Consider the following 21561-nt stretch of genomic DNA (forward strand, 5'->3'; position numbering starts at 1 on the left):
ACTGTAGTATATATATATATATATATATATATATATATATATATATATTACATTATTGTATTCAAAATGTGTAATTACGTTTATATTCCGAGTGAGGAGGATACAAGTCAACAAGTTTTATCAATGTGCACTACGACCTATAGCACATCCCACACATACGAGACAATATTAAATTAGATTGAGTAATGATTTTTATACTGGGCAACTACGACGATGCTTTAAATAATTTAACTTATTAAAATTGGATGAAAATGCATTTTAAATTTGTTCCATCTTGAACACGTTTATCGCCATGTCAGTCATATGTGTCTGACGCCAAGAAGTTCAACATACGCAACATATCAAAACTTTTTTCTCGATGAATTGTAGTTGCGTATGTCAGATATATACGACTGACATAGCTCATGTAGGACATATCAGCGTCAGACACATAAGACTGACAGCAATTGACGTCTTAAAATCTATAATTTCAAGTAAAAATCTCGTATCTCTGCTTGATATTAAATTGGCCGAGTTGGGTATCGAATCCAGAACAAGTGGTTGCTAATCCACATTCTAACCACGGACAGCATTTTTAGTTAAAAAAAATTAAGATAAATGAAAAGCATATTTTTGTTATTGTTATAAATTCCAAACAAAGTTTTTTTTATTATTATCTCTTTTATTTACAACTGTCCAGTAAAGGACATTCAATAAATTTGATGAATTTACAATAGTCGGCCAAAAAGGGACATTGTATACTACAAGGGCATGTTGGAAAAAACAACTCAGTAGTTGTTAATTCCAATTAAAGTAATACAATTTTATAAAATTAAAAATTATTTTATATGATTAAGAAAAAATATGTGATTAAAACCATTCCAGTGAGAGTAATTTTAACACGTTAATCGCCACGGTAATATCACAAACATTTCTTCATAAACCATAGTAACTATATTCGATAATTCAGTCGAAAATGTATCAGAAAAACTTAACGTATCAAAAAAGCCAAAATTCCTGGTAAAGCACCGTTTTTTATGTCACACATGTATGACTGACATCGCCCTATATTAAAACTTTTTTCTCGATTTGCGAATGTCTTTCAATAATTATTTTATTATATTAAAACTTTTTATCTCTACGAGCCGTTTTATCCATATATGTCTAGTACTTGGCGTCAGACACATATGACTGACATGCCGATTAACGTATTAACCTGTTACCCGGGTGTGTGTTGTTTCTATAATTTCATATGTTTATATTTTATTGATACCAAATGAATGAAAAACTATAAAATATATATTGGTTAATAATATTTATGAAATACAAAAAAACACAAAACAAGTACAAGTTCAATAGTCGATAAAAATATACACCTCACCCGCACGTAATTTTTGAAGACGGCTTTATGCGTCCTGCCCGGTTAACAGGTTAAATACAGCTAAAGTAGATCCAAAATCTGTATATCAAAAAATGTATATAAAAATAAAGAAATCCATTACTGCAGTGTATTAAAATCTCAACATTTTCTTATTTTTCCTGTTTCCTAATAGTCCAGTCATTTGGTGCAAAAAAAGGCTGTTGCCGGTACAGTACTCCGGGAATTCTGAAAATTGGTAATCTCATAGATTTCGATGTGCTCTTTACGAAAATCAACTTTGCCACCTCAAATTTGAACGGCAAGTTGCCGCCATATTGGAAAAATGGCGTCAAAGAACAGCTTTTTTGAAATATCTCCTTTCTGGCTGATTCTGCGATAAAAGTATCTATGTACGAATTAAACTAGATAAAATTTCCTATAATTCCTTAGAAAACCGTTTTTTTGTAAAATTGATAGTTTGAGAGTACGGCCGCCTCAAAGTCTTTGCTGCTCTCGCCGTAGTATCAAATCTCTCCATATATGACAGCACTTCGAACTTGACCACATTCTCTCTAATAATAAATATTTTCAATGTTAAATTGAGCAAATAAGATCTAGAAATAAAATAATTTAAATATTTTTCGTTTTTTTTTTGCTAATTTTTTAACACTTCAATGATAAAGTAGCTATAGGTATACTTATAGCTTAAGTAGCACCTTATAGCTTCAAGTAGCTTGAAGCGTTAAAAAATCACCAAAAAAACAGAAAAATATTTGAATTAATTTATTTCTAGATCTTATTCGCTTAATTCAACATTGAAAATATTTATTTATTAGAAGGAATGTGGTCAAGTTCGAAGTGCTGTCATGTATGGACAGATTTGATACTACGGCGAGAGCAGCAAAGACTTTGAGGCGGCCGTACTCTCAAACTATCAATTTTACAAAAAAAACGGTTTTCTAAAGAATTGTAGGAAATTTTATCTATTTTAATTCGTACATAGATACTTTTATTGTAGAATGAGCCAGAAAGGAGATATTTTAAAAAAGCTGTTTTTTGACGTCATTTTTTCAATATGGCGGCAACTTGCCGTTCAAATTTGAGGTGGCAAAGTTGATTTTCGTAAAGAGCATCTCGAAATCTATAAGATTACCAATTTTCAGAATTCCCGGAGTACTGTACCGGCAAAATGACCAAATGACTGGACTATAATACTCATAGAGTTCCGTACATTCGTACAAAGAGTCCTGGTACTGTTACTTTCCAGTTTTCATCAGATAAAATCTTGTAAAACGGGTTTCATAACTACTTGTACTGTTTTTTGTTGTTATTTATCATCTTACTGTGATGAATATTTGTCTACATTGTCGTACTATGGAATAGGAAGGGAGTCTTGGTGCATCATAATTCAGTGTTGAAAGAAATCCCTAACATGCATGAAGTAAAGAGAGAGACGGAGGCTTAACAAAATAACAACTAGATGTGCATCGTGTCTTAAAGCATTTTTTTAGAGCTTTAAAAAATTTTAAAAACTGGATTTTGACAATTTTGAAATTTTTGAAAAAATTGAATCTTTTTTTCATATTTTGCAATTTTATATAAAATTTTGAAATTTTTTCAAAGCAATCGCGATGCGTAACTGTTTTAGAGACAAAGTATAGAAGCGCGTAAGCGTCGCTTCGTAGACTTACGGACAAACATTGATACGGAACCCATGAAAATATAAACAAAATTTGTACTTATTAGAATCTCTATAAAATATTTGATAATTTGATGTGCATAAGTCTAATGATAATTTTTGACCGCCAAATGGATTTTTTTACTTTTTTTTATTAGAAACCGCTGACATGTCTTTCTAAAAACTTAATCAGTTCTTCATTTCACACAAATAATGTTTTTTGCATTAGTTAAATCAGACCCTCCGTTCTGTTGAATAAAAACTGAATTACCACTTTTTAACCCATATCTTTTTTTATTGGATCTTCGAAACGGGTCCAACCGCCTTTGAAAAAAACTAATCAGCGCAATGTTTTATGATTTGTTCAAATCGGGTGATACAAAATCGTGGAGTAAAATTTATATCCGAACATACATCCGCACACACGCACACACCAATTTTTGTAAGGTACGCAAAATACAAAATTTTTTATATTGTTTTTTTTTTTGTAAAATGTAACAATAGTGTACATTCCAATACCATGGAGCAATAGTGTTTTCATTAAATAAGGATACCAAATTGTGAGCGTTTTTATTATGTCAACTATATATAGGTTGGTTATTATTAATATTTTTATGTTTCAACTGTAACCAGTTGTTTCCCTAAATTAATTATTATAGTTGACAGTATACTCCGCTAAATGAAGGCTAGGATGTTAGCCGAAACGTATGGATTTAAAATTTTTAATTGATGTAACGCCAGATCTTTGAACCTAACATATATTATGCCAACATCAAATTTAAGATTATATATATATATATATATATATATATATGTATATATATATACATATATATATAAATTTAAAATAAAATTAAAATTAAAAAATTAAAAATTTTTTTAAAAAAAAAATTTTTCGTTAAAATTCCTCCAAGCATATAACATGTCTCGATAAGAAGAGTCCTTTTTTAAAACTTTTTCATTTATTTTATTTTAATTTAATAGTTAATACAAGTCGTGCTTTATAACTTTTTATAGTAGTTGGTGCATTATATTTTCCGTTTTTTTTTTGTTTTTTCTTCAAATTATTTGTATGTACTCGAACAAGGAATTCAAAAAGTATGAAAAGACAAAAAGTTTTTTTAAAAAAACATTTCTTTATTTATTTACTGTCGACGTTTCGGAACTAGGTACGTTCCATCTTCATGAGAATAAATAGGAAATAAATTCTGAAGATGGAACGTACCTAGTTCCGAAACGTCGACAGTAAATAAATAAAAAATGCTTTTTTGTATTTCTTTTTGGATTCTTTGTTCAAAAAGCTCTACAAAATAATATATATATATATATATATATATATATATATATACATATAATAACTAATATCTGCCTATAGGCAACCTTTTCGCATATTTACAAATGAGTGTAATCTTATATATAACAATAAATCTGTTGAGATTAAGTTCTTCAGGCGAGGCTTCGTAGTGTTATTTTATCTCAGCCTTTTGTTTATATTATTGTTTATGCATTTTTTTATAAATAATAAATGATAAAAACCAAACAGTTTTGTAAATATCGTGGTACATGTAATAAAGTTTCAAACATTAGGAAAAAAATTGAAACTATTATGTGAGTACCCTGTTGAACCGACTTATGTTGAATCCCAATAAATTGCAAAATATAAACATATATATATATATATATATATATATACATTATATAATAATATATATATATATATATACTTTTTTTTTTTTCTCAAACATTGCATAAAATACATTGCAAGAACATAATAGCTAATCAACAAAAAATAAATTCGGCGGTACATTCTTTTAGCGCCAATTGCAATGTTTGTTTACATAAATAAACGAATTTCATTTAACACAATATAATATAATAATTTTTATTAACAAATCCTCATGCCGAATAAAATATACAAAACCTAACACACATATACATATTATGAAATCTCTTCCAAGTTACCCCTACCTTTTTCTAGTATCCACGATGCAGCTTTTCACAGAAACACTGTCACAAACACGAGATTTGTTTACAATAATTTTTATACGATAATCAGCACACAATTCAAGATTCGATAACACTTTTATGTTAGAACAAATTAATTATTTATCCTGCAAAACATTAACAACTCACAGAAGCTAAACAAGCCTAAAGTCCGGGCACTAAACGAGACCACAGTGAATAACAATCCGAACAACGTTCTATGCGGAGTACGCATGCGTGACATTCAAAATGGCAGCTGGTACAGATTCAGAAGGGTATCGGCATAGGCTTTGAAGATTTTTCAACATTTGCCATTATTAATCGAAACACAAACCGAACCTCAAGTCGGCGATGATTTAAAAGTTAAAATCTATTACTTTTTCCGCTATGCAAAAATGTTTGTAAACAAAGCCAAAGCTTCAGATGTTGTTCTAAAGCGAGAGATGGGGTTTTTAGTGATGCTCGTAGGTCGGCTTGTGAGAGATAGATGACGGCACTATAATTCTTTGCATGCTGGTGCAAATGATATAGAGATATGGAAAAGTTACAATATTTTTAAAATAGGTGTATACAGGGCCGGTACTAGGGTCTTTAGCGCCCGCATGCCATTTTTTTCTAGCGCCCCCCCTTTTATTTTACCTGTTTTAACAGTTCTTCATTAAAATTATTTAAACATATACGTTTATTTTGAGATAACCTAAAAGCGTATAAAATACATTGTTAACTTCCCCTAGGGTAAGTTATAGTAATCGCAAACAAATCGAAAATGAATATTTTTATATCTCCTTACGTTTCAGAGGTTTCTGAACATTTTGGTATACCTTAGAAAAATTGGATGTATGTGTATGTGTGTGTATGTGTGTGTGTGTGTATTTGTGTGTGTATGTGTGTGTGTATGTGTGTGTGCGGATACCAATTTTCGTCGACGATTTCGGGAACATGGTTCAACCGATTTCAATTATTCAAGAAACATTCGATTGATGTTTATAAGGAGACGTGCTGATTAGTTTTTGGCACAGACCGGTCTAGCGGTTTCGAAGAAGAAGCAAAAAGTGCCACAAACGGTAACTAAGTTTTTAAGATAACGGAGTGTCCGATTTTAATTATTCAAAAAACATTTTACTTGTATTGACAAGAAGAAATTTTCATGAAGGCAGGCGCTTTCGGAGATCTAGTGAAAAAAGTAAAAAAAATGGCATTTGGCAATCAAAAATGACCATCAGACATATGCACATAAAATTATCAGATATTTTATAGAGATTTGAACAAAAAGTATAAATTTTGTTTACATTCCTATGGGTTCCGTACCAGTGTTTATCCAATGTTTATAGACGGCGACGCGGCGCTTCGATATTTCGTCTCTATGCAGTTAAAGCAGTACGGTTGCTTTGAAAAAAAGTTCAGAACTTCCAAAATATTTAAAAATGAAGAAAACATTTTTTTTCAAAAAGTCTTTTATCAAAAAAAAATTTTTTTTCAAAAATTTATGGTTTCACAAAAATATTATTTTTTCAAAGTAAAATTTTTTCAAACATGTTAATCTTTTAAAAAATTTTTTTTTTTCCACGGGAAATTTCAGCAATTTGCCTTAAGGCACGATGCCATGCGCCCTACTCACATAATAATAATATAATAAATAATAATATAATAAATAATAATATAATAAATAATAATAATAACAATATTATTGAATATAAAATACTAAAATGAAAATTGTATGGTTAGAATATATTATATTATATTCATTACTCATTTGCTTATCGTAAACATTTTATTATAATTTTCCATTTAAAATATTTTATACTTAAACTAGTCAAAAAATATAAGAAATCAATTAAAAACTTATTGAACACAACAGAATAAAAATCTGCTTTTATTTGAGTTGGAATGTAAGTATGAAACTCTCAGTGAAAAAAGTCCAATCGTACGTTTCAAAACTTAAAGAAAATTTTGTTAGATTATTCAATAAATGAAAAATCAAACAAAATTTCATATTTTTGGGCTATAAATTGCTGTGTTGCTTGTGGATTATTTTATTATTAAGAGTGAGTAATTTATTTTAATCTTCTTGCTATGATTATTATGATGTAGAAATAAAGTGCACATCTGCTGTCTCCCTAAATATCCCAATAAAACTCAGGTAATAACTTATAATAAAATCAAAGAGCCGCTAAAATCAGACAGTGAGATAATATAGTAAAAATACCATTGGTTTTGCATAGATGGCAGCATTATTTTAAGGTACCTAATACTTTAAGGGTAGACAAAATTACACCCTATATTTTAGACTTAAAATCAGTTTTTTATTGATTAATAATTATAAATTATGATATATATATATATATATATGTGTTAATTATTTTGAAATTTCTTCTTGCTACATTATGACTCAATTCAAATATGGCATTTAATATTAATGAACGAGTAAGTTTTAAGCGATAATTTTCAATGTTTTCTTTACGAACAACTCGTGTTGAGTTTACCTAGTAAGTAAGTCTAGTAAGTATATATAATAATGAAATTATTGATAAATCCATAAAATTTAATAGAAGACTATACACAGATTCGTGTTCAGGTATTTATTGGATGATGAACTCGTCATTACAAGCATTATATATTTTACCTATGATTATGAATGAGACTGTTAATCAATTCATTAAATTTTTATTTTTCGATCATCATTATATAAAGTCATGCCATTTAAGGGTGAAGTGAACAAAACAGACAAATATATCAAGGAATAGCGATGAACAATAATGATAGTTGGGTATTATAGATTAAACATATTTTTGCAATAAAATGACTATTAATGTTAATGAGCCAATTCTGCCATAAAACAGACCAATGTTATGGCAAGACTATGTTACGCTGCGTTTTCATATAAAATGGTAATAAGAACTATCAAAATGCTATGTGGTTGCCGTGCAGTTAGGCGTTTTAGATATAAAACCTAATGCACTATCGCCAAAAAAAACTTTTAAATACATCTTTCTGATATGTCATAATAATAAATGCGAGATGTTAGATTTTATGTGTAAAACGTCTGATCGCACAGCAAATATGTAACATTTTGACAGTTTTTAGTACCATTTTATATGAAAAACGCTGCGAACATTGCCTTGATATAACATTGGTCTAGTTTACGCCAGAATTCAAAAAATTGAAATAATTTCAATGAATTATTTATCGGTATCATAACGTTGGTCTATTTTACTATTTTAGTATTTTAGCCTTGCTATAGCGTTGGTGTAATTGAATTTACAAAAACGTAAGCCGTTCAAGTATTACGTAAGCACTACAGGGGGGCGGGGGATTATTGATTTGCTTATTTTGGGTGACATTTTGGTGACAGCTTTGCTTACTTTTGCTGACAAGGGAGATTGGGGGGGGGGGTAAATAATTGTAATAAATCTGCTTACGTAATACTTGAACGATCCCATTAGAGTGGCCCTAAAAATTCTAAGAGACAAGTGATTAATTAGTAAAGATTACAAACGCTGCTGATTTATCTATAACTATCATTGAACATATTCATATATTACCAATAGAGACTAAAAAGAATGACGAAGTGTGCTTCGCGTAATAAAAATAACGGCCGCTTGATTATAATCTTGATATATTGTATTCACGCATATATGCAAACATCGCATTAATAATAACCGCGAGCCGGCGCGTGTTGGCGGTATAGATGCCCACTGATAAGGGCTGAAGTCAAACGGGTTCCATGCCGTCCGACTGGACGTGGACACTTGCCCTTTAGGTCCGTGACACTACCAGCTATTCCACGGATTCTGATAACATTTTTATTGTTCAATATGACATAGCAAAACGACCTGAAACCGAGTTTATTACAAACGATAAATTGACACTGACACGCTCAAGAATTTAAATTAATTGCATGAGTATATGCAAAGTAATCAATTGAGTTATGCATTTTGCAAGAATTTCTTTATTAATATATGTATAGGTTCGCAAATGTACTGTTTACTAGTTTACTACATTTAACAAATATGATGATTTAAAAGTGTGAGTTATATAAAAGGCATCGAGTTAATAATGGCATGCTGAGCAACTTAATAGTTTTAAATAGATATTTTTTTTAATTATATTTTTAACAGCAATCAGATCGTCCTATGAGCTGTTGGGCTGAAACTTCTCCTTACTTCGTATTTTTAGATGGTAACCCAATGGTTAATCCATCCATATTTGATGATTTTTGTTATTAGAATTAATCTAATTGGGCTGACTTTTTATTGGTGCAGCAATGCCGGGCAAAGACTATTTTCACTTGGAAACATATTGCTATCTATATTTCCAAGTGAAAATTGTTGTCACTGCTGCCTGACAACAGGCTGCTCGAAGTGGGTATTGAACCCGGGAACTCTGAAACAAGTCCCGTCGCTCTTAACCGCTTACCTACGGGCGAGCCCTAAATAGATATGGTAATTTTTTTAATGTCCATATAATTACATTCTACCTGGGAAGGCATTCAGTAATTTTGTTGACTATTGTGTAGAGATAAAATTTAAAAAATGCTACTCATTGGCAGACATTTTAAATTTGAAAATTGATGAGATGATATTTTGCACAAAATAAATCTAGAATACGTGTTAACTTCCTAAATCTGAAGAGTTTGTTCTTTTGGGTTTTTTGGAAAAGTTTGAGGAAATCAGGCCTTAAGCAAGTCGATTCGTAAATAAGGATCTTCTAATGACTACAATAAAATCTTTTCATCTATAAATACGAGGTGAACTTTTTACTCATAAGCAATCAGTGTTGACTAAAACAAGTGATTTGTTTTTCAATTTCTACAGAAGTCTTCCTTTAGCGTAAACTTTGCAAAATTTAAGTATGTCTATAACATGATGAACAAAAAAATTATATTAGCTAATTTTAATTATCATTATTAGCATTCACGCAAAAACTAATTGGCTTTTGTACGAACTTGGTAATCGCTGGTATTCAATACCATATCGTGGTAACTTATCATGTAATATGACTTATTTGAAGTTTGTTAATTTTATTCAAATTGTTCATTTTTACCTAAACGTTATTAGTAACATATCTCAGTTTCACTAGTAGTCTTTACCAAACAATATCATCGATTCCCAAAATTAAAGTAGAACTGACAATGCTCGTTATATTAGATATGGCAGCAAAGTATGTGCTGTTTTTAGCTTAGATGGTTTCAGTTGAATTTTTAGGTTTGCTGACGTTGGCCAAATGTAAAATACTATTTGCCAATGGATAGTAGGCAATTTAGATGTCAATCAGTAAAAATCAAACTAAAAACAAAATCAAATCAAAGAGAGTTTTTTGATCGATTACGTTAGTTGTTGGTTGAAGTTCGTTGATGAAAAATCAAATCGATTTACATTTCTGCAAATGTAAAAAGGCATCTTAAACTCACAAAAGTGATGAACTATCTATGGCGACGAAGCCTTAAAATACCGACAGTGTCAAATTCGGTTTGCCAAATTTTATTCTGGTAGTTTTTCACTCAAGATGAAAAAAGCTCTGGTCGTTCAGTTGAGGTTGATTACGAAGGAATTGTCTACTTTTACTCTAATCACCCTACCGAATGATCAATTCTGATGATTCTTATTAACTAACTTTGAAATTATACAACGCAGTTTAAAATCAGCATAAATTGACAAATCAAAATGGTGATTTATTCGATTATTGACATCTCATATCCTTGTCGACTCGGCAAAAATTATTCGAGCTTGGTTGAGCCATATCCACCATACAGTCTTTACATTGCTTCTTATGATTACTTTGTGGTTTGATCTTTACAAAGCTCCTTGAATGGTAAACAATTCAATGATTATTAATGGTGTCAAATTGTGCCTGATTCAGTTACATAGTGCTGATAAAAACCAGAAATTTTATGAACGTGGGATAATGGTGCTGCTTGAAAAATGACAAGAAGCCATTGCGGACAGAACATTACAAAATAAAGTTATTTAGTTGCTTGAAAATAATATCTTTGCTTTTATAACAAAAATCTGTACTTTCTTAGTTGTCAACCTAATAACCATATTTAGTAATATTTACGATGACAGCGGTTTAAACACTTCTTTGCAAATTTCTTTGCAAATTTCTTAGCGCAATTTTTCAGTGTTAATTATAAAATTGAATCGTTGAAGTTAATTATAATCATGAACTGGGTAATGCGAATCATTTCCGTAACGATCAAAATGAGTCGATTGACAATATTTTAGTGTTCAGGGAATTTACTTCCCACGAATCAGTGGCGCGGTGCGAGTTCGGTATTGTCGTGCGTCCTAACCGCGGCCAGTTGTCCAACTCGCGGTCAATCTATCATAAAACGCCATGCGACCGCTGATCTGTTATCTGTTTGTAGGATTGCTTTTAAGGATTTCGTTATGAAAACATAAATATGAATTAGGGTCGGGGTATGAGAAGTTCAGAGACGGTTCGCCTAGGGGATACTTAACGTTCGTCCGTATTGCACGCGAATGTTTTGATTTTTTCTTCATGGTTAGGTATTCCGCGCATATCATGTATCACGCAGGAAGTCGTAAAGTCAATCAGCCCCGTAATTGGTGAGAGCCAACTGACCAGATACAGATTGCGCAATCGCGAAGTTTCTTTTACAACATTATTACGATTTATCTGGCATGAAAGTGTTTTTATTATACAATAAAATAAAATTTCAAGAACAATCACCTACTATAAAGTCTTATCGCCAACAAATTGTTCATGCAAATATTAATAAAGAAACCTAAATTTGTTCTAATCATCCGATCATCTACAATAAAATTTTTGCCTTCTGCGTAAATGGTATGTATTACCTTGAAATATTTTCAAGTAATATAAAATATTTTATGTCTTTTCTAATAATTCATTTGTGTTACGCACTTATACCGAATACAGTTTATAATCCGCGAAGTCTTAGTTTGTAATCTGTTTAACACGCGTAATGAACGTCAGTCATTCAAGGCACATTAGATAGAACAATTCTACGGGGTAACATGTCAAGTGTCATTATATAAAATAAATTACAAGACTATTTGAGGTTTGCCTTATCACAGTCCATTTCTAACTCGCACCCTGGACTACAACATCGACCAAACTATGTAGGACAATGGATTTAGTTGACTTTATCACTAACGATTTTTGTTGTAGAAAATGACTTAAACTATCTAATAATTTGAGGAGGAAAAACAAAAATAATTTATCTTAGGATTTACTTTTTTGCTAGAGTAGTAATAGCCCAAAAAGGCTATTTGATACTTCAATTTCTTTTGGCATCTGTATTTGACATAAATCATGAAATAATCTGTATTTCTCAATATATATTATAATAATAACTAAACACAATTAATTTTACATGTAGACAACAATGTAAAATGTAATAAACAAAATTTTAAGTGTAATAATCATATATTTTATATCTAACTAAACTTTATTTTTGAAGAAAAATAATTGGGTAACAGGATGTGCAGAAGTCTCTTAGAGAAAGAAGAAGGAAAAATATTATTCTTCGAACCAGAGTTATAAGATAGTTTTAAGGCATATCTTTTTAAGAAGATAAATTTTATGAACTTTTTCCGACAATTTAGATCTGAGTTTTCAATATAATAGGCATGTATCAGATTTTAAGAAATATATCCGTTGCGACAGAGAAAAATATTACAAGACAATAAATTTTATGTAATTCAATTACCAAAGAGTGAAAACCTCCATCAAGTCATTACGCGTGTTTCTTCAAAAAGTAATTATGTAATGTATCAATTAAATAATGTAATTTTCAATTAATAAGTACCAAAGTGAAATCAACAACGGTTGATTAAATAAATTTTTCATCATCCGACAGACGCAATTTCTAAACATTTATCTTATTAGCAACAAAATAAATAGACGTTTGTATAGACTATTACTTCATTTAAATGGGAAGTCAGTAAAGCGTTAAGTTATTTAATTTTATGCGAAAAAATAGTTGCGATAGGCTTAACGTCTCGGTCGGTTGGTTCATCCTTGGCAATTTGCGTGATATTAGATGTCGCATGTCAGCAAATAATATCCACTCAAGGGAGGTCATTCAGATAACGAAGACCCACACTCCGCCCGGCCGAGGACTAGAGCAGCCCCAGTGCTACGCGCACGCTTCGGCAGATGGCCGCAGAATAAATAATTTAGATGAACTGTAAGAGGCCGATTCTGCTGTAAAATAGACCAATGTTATGGCAAAGCTGTGTAACGTAACGTTTTTTCATATAAAATGGTACTAAGAACCGCTAAAATTCTATGTATTTGCTGTGCGTTCTATGTAAGGAGTTTTACACAGAAAATGGAACTTCACTCGTATGTTATCAAGCCATATCTCAAAGATCCAGTTAAGATAACACCGTTTTTTTGATATTTGTGCGATTTCTAGATTAGCATAGCAACCACATAGGATTTTGACAGTTTCTAGTACCACTTTATATGAAAACTGCTACATAACATAGCCTAGCTATAATATTCATCAATTTACATGATGGATTAGACATATAATCAAATCATACAAGAAAAGGTCGAGTGTCACAACCGTCTACAGTGTAGACTCTATACCCCAAGAACGGCTGTTACACGCATAAAAATACAACATAATAATTTAAACAAAGCTTACGAATGTAATATAACAATATATAACAAAATATGATTGTTTGAACAAAGTTAACAAGAAATTTGTATGAAATCTTATTTTTTCTTGCATTGAATTCTTTTTTTCGTATATTGCCTTATTGTTAGTTAAGTTAGTTTTTTCTTTATCTGTTTAATCTACACCCGTACCCAACGCACATTTCTCTCACATTTCAAATAATTCATCGTTATAACTAATCTAAATTATTTAAGCAAAAACTAATTTCTGGTAAATAACTACTGATGTACAACTTACACCAAAATAACAAACAAAGTCAACTACCTGTATACAAGAAACAGACTCTTTTTGAATCTTTAAAAGCAATGCAGTCTACAGATCATGTTAATGTAAGACACTGGCTCAATGCAATAATGAAAACTTATTTGAACTAATATACTACATCTTTCTCCCTATGTTAAATCAGCGACTGTCACTACCGTATCCTGGCACAATCGTACCCAGTCTCTCCTAAATTTTAAAAAACACTTACAGATATGCATCATTACACATCCACATTAGCATATATTACATAACATTACTTATAGACGTATATTACTTAAGATGAGTCAAGATCCCTTATTGAAGAGATTTTGTTACTAACAAAATCGCTTCAATAAGAGATTCACAAATATAGAGCAATAAAATCAAATTGATACAACTTTTATTTGAATTTATTGGTCAATTTCTATTGAGACGCCTTACTAACAGAAATTTAAACAGGAAAATTAATAATTTATGTTCTCAATTTTTTTCTATTTAGTTATAGTTACTTTCAACGTATTTTAATTTTTAGAAAGATAATTCAACAATAAAGAATATGAATTAAAGGAAGTTGAGTTGCAAATAAAGCGTAGAAGATTGCATTTGCTAGTTTCGAATCTCTTTTGCAAGAAAAAGAAACTTCTTTGTAAAGATCGCGCAAGTTCTTTTATCAAATTTAGACTTCACTATAAAATCTGACCCATTAATTAACTATAAATAATAAATATTTAAACTACTATAGACAAATAAATTTCAGAGAAAAGTTATTCTTGGTAGTTAATTGAAAAAAATAGTATAGCTTGAAGTTTCGATTCAAATTTCCATTCATTATATATACGGCTATAAATAATTTGAGAAAATATAAATTGTTGATCTGAATATAGAGGCGAATATATTAATAAAATATATTAATATATTAGTAAAATATATTAATTACAACTTGAGATTGCGTATGCGTAAGAAAACTTTATCGTATAAATTTAAGGCGAAAACAGATTCATTATACAGAAGCAATTTTATATTTGACAATCTATCATTCGTCATTTAATTTATGATGTTAAAAATTTTTCATATAGTTTAAAATATATAGAAAAATGTTTCAAAATATATGTCTAGAGTAGTTTCTGTGTACACAAACATTTTAAAAACAGATGGCCAACAAATTATAATAGCGCCAGATTATCAGTGGAAACAACTTACATCGGTACAGAAAAGAAATGAATAGAAGAAGTGTAGAATAAAAATTAAATTGATATTATAGGCTTAAAAATTATATTAAGGTTTCGTAAACTAAACTACAGTGCTCACAGCTGAGAAACCTAACAACGAAACAAAATACTTTGGTTATGGATTTTCATTCATTACCGTTTATTTCTATGCTATGCATCCTTTTTCCTCTACTTTCAAATATTGTTGTTGTTTTTTTAACTGTACTTGTTTTTGAAATATTGGCAGTGGACCTTTGAGCGCCTGCTCTGCCCTGTATATATTGTTATTTTTTTTTTTTTTTTTTTTTTTATTTTCAATAGCAATCAGAATACATGACTATTCTATGAGCTATTTGGCTTATGTCATTCACTCACACACATACACACACACTTTTAAACACACATATAAATTTATCGGATCAATATTACAATCATATTTAGAGAATCACTTCAATAAGAGATTCAACTATTCTGTTCGTATAAGGTTGTGGTAGTACTAAGGTTCCTCCATATTATCTTCGGGCAGCTTCTTCTTCAGTCTTCTTGAAGTTGATGTCTCAAGAATCTGAGTGACTATTTGGTTTGAATGATGTTGTAGTTTTTGAAAATTGTTAAATAATGTCATCAAGAATAACTAAAAATGATGGTTAGAGATCATCCAAAACGACTTGTAACAAAAAGTCTCAAACGTCTATCAATTCAAAATTCATTAATATCGATTTGATGAAAGTGCATTTTTTTAATAGTCGTTTATAGCATTCTAATGACATTCTTATTTGACTATTAAAATGTTTACGCTACCTCCTGATCTTGTGATTTCTAATTAAATAAAAAATAATATTATTTATATTTAGCATATTATCTTTGACAATTTTCATATATTAAACTAACCAATAAACTTTTTACATATTATAAAAAAGTTACACAACAATTCATATTTATGTATTTAACTTTTAGAAAATTGGTAAATATAAATTATCTATTTTATAAAATTGCTCATTACTTAGAATAGTGAAACTGAGGTGCCAATTCTGCCGTGAAATAAGCCAATGTTATTGCAAGTCTATGTTACGTAGCGTTTTTCATATGAAATAGTACTAAAAACTGTCAAAATACTATGTGGTTGCTGTGCAGTCAGGCGTTTTAGATAGAAAACGTAAGCTAGATAATACACAAACTTATCATAAGTGCATCTTTGTTATGTAGCTTGATAAACCATACATGAAGTAGTAGATTTTATGTGTAAATCGCCTGACCGCACAGCAATTACATAGCATTTTCAAAGTTTTTAATACAAATTTATATGAAAAGCGCTACCTAATATAGTTCTGCCATAACATTGGTCTATTTAATGGCAGAATCGGCCCCTAAATTTACAAGCACATAAAGGAAAACTTTACAAGATAGTTATTATTAATAAATAGCCACATTACATCCATAATTAATTGAAACAAATTAAATGTTTTAGATATAAATGAAATAAAAGTTATGACACAATAAAAATTAAAATTCGATCATAAATGAATGGGCCTTACATTTACCTGCCCTGTTAAAAAAATTCCATGTTTGCACTGACGTGGAGCGAAGGGGTGCAGAGGGGCGCGAAGGGTTAAGAGATTTCAAGATGGTGTGTTTTTTTACTTGAAGTGTATTTATGACGTCACAACTAAAACCGCCCGCCGCCCCCAGGGTGACCCCGATGTAAGTGTCAGATAACGGAGTCGCGCCATTATAGCCTGCCATGTATCATATCTCACGTGAGATTATCATAAACAATAACGACCATATTTATTATTCTCTTATATTTGAATTTTAATGTACATAAATGATGTAAGGTATTATACACATTGGTATTTCTTTATTACGGCACCGCTCGACATTTAATAATACCCAGAAGAGTAAATATTACATACTGTTTTGATGTCATTAATAAGAAAATATGGAAATTTTGCATATTAATGCAACATACACAGTATATATATATATATATATATATACAATATATATAAATTTTTATTGAATCAAGTATTAACAGTGTCTAATCAGTATTTTTTATTATATCAGTATTTTTTATTATACACTGAGCAAATTTAGAGTGACAATTTAAAAAAAAAAGTTTTTGAAGTAAAAATTCTTTAGGCGCGACTAGGGTGTAAATCCGTACAAATGCAACGGAAGTGCGTTACGGCAGAGTCTAGTGTCAATGATTCGACATTCGCTCTCGATGGTATCATTTCTATACGGGTCGATTGTGATTAGTCGTCGCAAATGTGAATAAAGATCTGACGTTATACACGTATGCGTACCAGCATCAACAATGAAGTATGACTTTAATTACATTATTGTTTAATTGTTAATGCTATTATATAAATGTGTATGGTTGATACTAATAAATATGTGCATCACGAGTGTTACCATATTACTAATAAACATTATTCAAAATTGTTATATGTTGTATTTATTTTCACTTAAATGCCATCTTGTAGAGTAGCAATAAGTTTTACTTCAATCGAGTATGAACCTTACGCGCACTCTTTTTTTATTTTAATTGTTCAAAACACTATATAAATATATTAGAGGATTATTAATTATATATTGAATATGTGTTTTAAACATGTGAATTAATACTATCGCGTATCTCGAGTTTAAAGGTTTGAATAATTGAAAAGATATAAAAATTATTTGTGTAATTTAAAAAAAGTGTGATGGTAAGTACAATACTAAAAATACTATTTAAATATTCAATATTCATTTTTCTGATTGGCACACTGTTTTATGCTCCAATAAAATCTCCTACAATCAAATTATAACTAAATATCAATATGATTGTTTTGTTTGTAATTCAAAACAACAGAATTTTGTAATTCAGTTGAACGTGAGTACAATGAAAGTATATAATTACTGATAAATGATAAATTTAACAATGTAAACAACTCAAATCAAATTGAATTTGTTAATGATGTATTTGCATTCAGTCAGTACACAATCAATCGCTCACAATAGAATATGTGAAAATCAATTATAACATTTATATCACAAAATATTTATGACCCGACTTTTATTCAGCTATGTATGGGCGGTACTGTCGTAATCCAAACGATTCAAATTTTTGTTTATTATACATGAATATACACACACACATATATATATATATATATATATATATAAATATATATATACTTTAAAATGTATTATTGATGAACTTTATATTTATTATTATATATAGTTTTTTCACATATTTTTAAAGATTTTTTTATTCATTCAATATTATACGAATAATCAAAATAATTGACAGAACTCTAATAGGTATAAACCTACAAAGTGCTCCAACTGGAAGCAATTGGGAATTGTAAGTCTGTTTTATCAAATCAGTTTTTTGTGAAGTATTCTTTCAGGCGGAATATCGAGCTAATGACTGCATTAAAATTTTTGCAAGATGTTTAATGCTGATATTTTTAATAACATCCACTACAAAAGGGATGTTAAGAGCAATATTTTCAAATAAGGCATATGGAAGAAATTATCTGTTTCATCGAATGCCTAATTAAAATGTAATAAAACAAGGAATTATGAGATATTGAAACTTGCAAACATATTCAATTATCAATGTTTAATATTTAAAAATAGAAAATAAATAAAATATTTATATATATATATATATATATATATATATATATATGTATATATACATATTGTACTATCCCTATTAATACTAGGTTATATATGCATAAATAATATCAACTATCTATTTAAAACGATAATGTATACAAAACAAACATCGTTTGTAATATAATTATACGTTAGTTATGTCTGACACCTTTGTCTTGTAATAAAATTAACCCTTGAAATGATTAATAATTGACATAATAATTGATGGTTATCGTTTTTAATAAAGGGTTATTAGACACGCCGTGTGTAATAAAATGACAATGCCATTGACAGTGAATTAAGCATCGGAACAAAGTAAATATATACGGCGCTTTTTAGTATTTGTTCTAATTAAACATCTTAAACACATACAGATAACAAGCTCATATATAATAGATATACGGTAGAGTGGGGCTTAAAGTTCCGCGGGTGAAAAGGTCCAGCACCGATCTCATAAACAAGTAAAGTTAACAACAATATTTGAAAGTAGAGGGAAATGTATAACCTGTCATCACCTTAATTCTTTTGATGTTGCTAACGAGAGAAAAACGGCAGTGTTAAAAAATTCAGTTTAATTGGTTGTTAGCACTGTTGTTTAGTTTATGAGACTTTAATTTAATTTTTAAGTATACGTTGTTTAGTTATGAGATGTGTTGTTAATTTTGAGTCAGATTCAACAATTTTGTATATAACCTCTATAAAAGCTACATGTTGATAAAGTAGAAAGAACCAACAAAAATTAATTTTTGAGAAGCAGAAAAAAACACTTGTCTACAATGATGATATGTCTACAGTGATTGATATGTGTCATTTGTTGTGATATAATTGGCTTCGTTATCACAATACAATTGATCAGAGTCAAATTGGACCTTTTTGCCCCGCCTTACTCTACATATCATTATAATTAAAAGTAAACGAACTAATAAAAATTGAAATTACTGTATTCATACTTACATTATTCAATCTCAATTAAATCAAATAATAAAATTGCATTTAATAATAATGGCGTCAAATGAATGAATTGTAAAAATAGAACATAAATGTATTACAGTAAGTGAAAGGGAGATCGCGGGTATGAAATTATGAATTGCTTTGGGTTCCATGTGCTTTATTCAATTTTTCATATTGAATGTTGTACACGTTATAAAGCCATTTGGCCGTAAATCAATTCGCACACGGTTATCGGCAATGATATCTATGATCTTAATTGTTCTGTAAAGTAGAACAATTGTAATTATATTAAATAATTGATTATATTATATTGATGACCTTCTTAGCTCATATTTAATTAATTAAGGTATTACTATAAAAAAAATTATGTATTTCATAATAAATTGTTTTATTAAAAGTTAAAAACTATGCCAATACATATTAATTAGGCAACCATTGGGTTGCTTCCTAATGCAAGACACGTAATTAAGAAGTGTGATAATACTAATTGGTAAAATGGTATCGGCTAGTAAGAGATTGACTTCTCTACATGCTTAGTGTAGATAAGTTATTGTGTAGATATATTATTTAGATAATTCAATTGTATTGTTTGATATAAATTTATAAAATTATGCGTTTAATATATTTTTTGCTTCTTCACTGATTTACCTCAAATATATTTTCTCTTGATAAACTTGTTGATATAGTATTAAAGTTGTACACATCAACAAAAATTAACTAAAGCGCTGAAAAGACTAATCATTATTTAAATATTTCATTGCAAATTCAGTCGTTCAATTAGGCGCCTTAGTTAATTGAGATATTTGCGTTATTATTCCCATAAATTCTCAACAAAAAAGTATAACCTATAAATATTATTCATTTTAGACATATTCCATTTAACATCAGCAGAAATGTGCGCAGAAAATTTGGCGTAGAGATAGTATTAGCATCTATATATGACACAGAAAATGGACTACAATTTTAGTTTTAAAGTGAAGTCACTATTTTTTGTTTCTAAATGACTGAAGTATTTGAAAATGATGAAAGTACTAAGTTGGAAAAACATTAAAGAAAAATTATCCCAAGTTACTGACACATTCTTACTTACAGCGTACCCAGAACAAAATATTAAAGGCGATGGTAGTAGATGCGCCTTGTTGTGTAAGTAATGAGGCCATCCACAGGGATTTGGAAGTTGAAACTGTAAATGAAATTATAAAGACTCGGAGACCATGAACTAAAGACTTACCACAACAAAATCGAACTATAGATTTTTTATAGGACCATGAACAGATCCTCCTTCGACAACTCAGATTGTTAAGTTTTATTATAAATGTAGACTGTAGAAAACAATGATTCATTAACATAATTTATGTATTTGTTGCAAGTTCTTATTACAAATAACGATTTGTAAATTAAGCTGTACTTGATTCGAAGATTGTATATATTTGTTACTTATTAATTATTAAAAATAATTAATAAGTATTTTTGAAAATGAAAAGTAAGTTCGATCCACCTTTGTACTACCCCCTCTCCGGGTAGGAAACTACCCCCTCTCCGTTTGGTACAAAAGCTCAATGCCATAAAGATTGCTGTCTTCATCGCCAACAAAATAATATAAAATACGTCCGAATACTTAGATTATATATATATATATATATATATATATATATATATATATATATACAAAGATATGTACATATATGAATATTAAGTGTAAAAATAATTGCATATGCATGCATACATGCATGTAAAGACATAGCATGCCACCCACAGCAATCATATCTTTACGACGCTATTCCAGTTCTGCTATTAATACTTGCATAAGGAATAAAATCTGCCTTATCGCGACGAAAGC

At 29.6% G+C, this 21561-nt stretch overlaps 1 protein-coding gene across 2 annotated transcripts in view; it reads right to left on the minus strand.

Annotated features, from left to right (window-relative positions):
* Window positions 1-21561, minus strand: part of LOC113378728 (protein gustavus) — a 443541-nt gene that overhangs the window by 362089 nt on the left and 59891 nt on the right. Inside the window, exon 1 of one of the 2 annotated variants that reach the window (XM_026619297.1) lies at window positions 4986-5093. The exons of the other annotated variant lie outside the window; for it this stretch is intronic. The gene's annotated coding sequence lies outside the window, so the exon portion shown is untranslated. Of the gene's footprint in view, window positions 1-4985; window positions 5094-21561 lie in introns of those variants that run through there. 2 annotated transcript variants of the gene reach the window in all.

The sequence above is a fragment of the Ctenocephalides felis genome, unplaced genomic scaffold (assembly GCF_003426905.1).
Source record: "Ctenocephalides felis isolate EL2017-DRISC unplaced genomic scaffold, ASM342690v1 CF-g0.4_SCAFFOLD_01886, whole genome shotgun sequence".
Classification (NCBI taxonomy): domain Eukaryota; kingdom Metazoa; phylum Arthropoda; class Insecta; order Siphonaptera; family Pulicidae; genus Ctenocephalides; species Ctenocephalides felis.